The following is a 3,541-nucleotide window of genomic DNA, read 5'->3' as shown; positions in this document are numbered from 1 at the left end:
TCATAATCTCACTGTAAAATGCAAGATGAAAAATATAAAATGTAACAATATATAAAATAAATTACAATATTTATATTACATTTAATATCCTACAATACAGTATGATCAACTGAATTGTATCAAATAGAAGAAAGTTTAAATTTAGAAAATTTAAAATGAGGCAAATATGAGTCAGGTGAAGGATGAATAAGATCAATTATATTTTAACATATCTTGACTTCAATTTTATGTAAAAATATTATTAGTAAACACCTTTTGTGGCGATTTCAGCATAATTTTATTAAACTGTAAAAATATGTTGACATTTTCTCATGAAGAGTACTATTAAATGCTTGTGGATATTAGTGTTCCATGGGTTCAATGTGGGAGAGTGAGAGGCTACAAACTTTTTTGAATTAAAAGAGAAGAACATAATTTTATATTTATTTTGCTACAATTTAAAATATGCAAAGGCATATGAATAATTACATCTTAATGTTTGTCTGATTATATAGAAATGCCTGACTGTCATGAGACATCCAAGACATCAAATGTCTAACAGGAAATATATAATTTGTGTATAATCTTAGCCCTCTACACAATGCAAGGTTCACTATTTTGAGTACATTGTTCAAGTTCCTTTCTTACGACTGCTCAGGTTCTGTCATTTATTGACACTGTGCATCTAAAATTGTCACTGCTGGTCTTCTGGAAGAATCTGAGAAATAGCAGCTTCTTGCTCTCGTTCCAAGAGTGTATTCTCTGCTGAATAGGGTGAGGGTGCACCCAGCCGAAGCCTCATCTGATCCACTGATGGGCTCAGTTATCTCCTGCCCAGGCAAGGGGTGGGCTTCTCTATCCAGAGCTGAATCTTTAGGGCCAAGCAGTGTGGCTGAAACAAGCCAGTTCTTATCAGGGAAGACATAACCTGCCTGGGTGGGCATGGCATAGAAGGTCTGCACCTGGGCACACAGAGGCCCCCAGAGCCAGGCAAGCTGAGTGAGCTTCTCCCAGGTCAGTGGAGAATGGACCTGCTGCACCAACACATGGGATGGGTTTTGATAAATGGCCTTTGACTCACCTTGGAAGCTCACTAAGCTTTCCAAAGTGATGGCTATTGAACTCCAGGGGCCTGAGACTTGTGCCTCTTGCTGCACCCAGTGCAAGCCATGAAAGGACCTCTACGGTGGGCATCACAGGTCTCTTGGATTCCACTGCTTTGCAAAACTGTAGAGGACTTTAGTTTCTTTTTCAACATCAAGCTGCACTATTTTCCTATACAGTTCCCTGCAGAGAAAGCATGTGAGCGAGAGACTCTCCAGAACGGTGCCCACAGACCCTCATTTCCACAACCTTCCATGCACCTTCAGGTGAATCTCATTTGTCTCTTCTTCTCTTTCCTGACCATTTTAATGAAGTGAAGCTTAACCCCTTCTGAGTCCCCAAATATCCTCTGAGTGCCAGGAGCTCCAAAATTATCTCAGTCACTAAGAAGCCTTCTTACTGCTCAATCCCTGTATAAAAGTCTTCTGCTTGGTTGCCCCTTAGGGGAAAAAAAGCAAGATTCTATCTGCTCTGTCTTGGCAGCTGTCTTTGGAGCTGATTTTCCTTTACTTGGAGTTTTCTTCAGGAGACCTCTACTCTGGTTCTATTGATAAAATAAGAGTTTGAGTAAGTACCTCGAATCAAACACCCTAGAAGGCTTAGTTTATCCTGGACACACAGACACTGAAGTTGCAACAAAATTCATCTCTCCTCTGTTCTCCAGAGTCCGTAATCAATAAGGCCCTGGCTGCCAAAGAGCTCCCAGTTTCCTTGCCAGGGGAGACTGTGTTGCAGCACTGTCTCTTTTTACCTTGAAAGAGTCAAATTTTACCCGATCTAGCAGTGCTGTTTCTGGCTTTGAGCTTAGTTTCCTCAGAATTCTTTTCATTTGGATTAGACTTTGATCCTAGTGCAACATGGAGTTTAGGTGACTCAGCCTCTCCCAGGCACAGAGTCCCATAGTCTGTCCCTGACAAATATTTGTGGATCAGCCTTTCAAGTGAAGCTCTTCTGCCAGTGTCATGAGTGAACACATTTCTCAAAGTCTTCTTAGAGATCTGAGTCATTTCCCAATCCCAATTTCAAAATAAAACCCTATCAAAGACACATAGCTCAGTATCCCTGATTCCAACCCTCCTTGGAGACTTCATAGCAACAGCCCAGGGCCTTACCTGCCTTTACATGTACTTCTCACTGGAATGGGAAGAGGGGGTCTTGCCTTTTTCTTTGAATGGTTTCTTCTCACCTGAACCCCTTTCTGTAATGGAAATGTGGTTGAAGAAAGGTTGGTCAATGGGGCATTCGATGGAGGAGCAGTGGGGATCAGAGTTTTCATTTCCTTTTCCTGTGTTCTAACTCAAGTGAAAGGTGCTCTCTCTCTCACCTCCAGATTCAGAGTGTGAGTTATTCTCCTGGACTCACGTTTTATATGGCCCTCAGTTGGGCGTGGATTACTCTTAATGGCTAAGTTTTCTCTTCCTGGCTCTCATTAGGGCCTCAATAAGAAAAGTTTCTTACTGTAGTTTTACTAGGGACCTAGACACAGTTAATAGGAGACATTTTGTCGGTCTTGTCATAGTGTCAAAAACAAAAACAAAACAAACAGAGCCAGGGGCACAGGAATCAGAAGATAAGGGAAACATTTTATAATAATTTCTGTCCCAATTCCTACCTGGAATAATTTATGATACTGCTTATTATTCAAGATGCAGAATTAAACATACCTGTAGGAAGTAGAAAAGTTTCCTCTTCAAAATTTCCCTTTTTGTTAAAGAATAATTCATAAGTGTTAGAAATAACAGTTTCTTTTAAAGACTAATTTCCTTCAAGCCTCCTTGATTTGTGCTAATAACTCTTCATTATGCCCTATCCTATGTAGCTGTTAGGTATAAGGGAATGAGCACATTGCATGTCCTTGTACATTAACCAAGATATTTGTTTTAGACATCACAGCTCACAGCCTATGCCCCTTCCCTATTTTGAAATGTTACTTTTCTAAGTTTTTTGCAAACAACTTCCTCTTTTCCTTTGTTCTCCCTTGCCCTTACCCATTCAGGAAAGTTTTAAGTTATTAGCTAGTCAGGTTTAGCTTAGATTGTGAGGTCCAGCTCCAGCCACTGGAGACAGGACACAGTCGCAGGGGCAAGCTGTGTAAAGGATAATAATTGCTTTTCTCCTTTGTTTGAGTGTGCTCTCACCATTGTTCCATCTGCGAGGAGCACTTTTTCTGCAAAGAGTAAAATTGCCTTGCTGAGAAAAATTTTTGTCTGAATGCTGATTTTTCCTTGTGGTACTGAGGAACAAGCATTCTGTTTCTGAATAAACATTTTATGTATAACAATACCTATATTGTTATACATTTTGCAAAGAAAGAGCATTATACATCGTGTTAAAATAGTGTACATAGATATTATAATTTCTCAAATGCTTAGAAATGTCAAATTAAAATTATGGTTGATTGTATTACATACATACATATATGATAAAATAAAAATGTGGAGAAAAAGTACATACCAAA

The sequence above is a fragment of the Mandrillus leucophaeus genome, unplaced genomic scaffold (assembly GCF_000951045.1).
Source record: "Mandrillus leucophaeus isolate KB7577 unplaced genomic scaffold, Mleu.le_1.0 Scaffold1865, whole genome shotgun sequence".
NCBI lineage: Eukaryota > Metazoa > Chordata > Mammalia > Primates > Cercopithecidae > Mandrillus > Mandrillus leucophaeus.
This window is presented reverse-complemented; position numbering follows the sequence as displayed.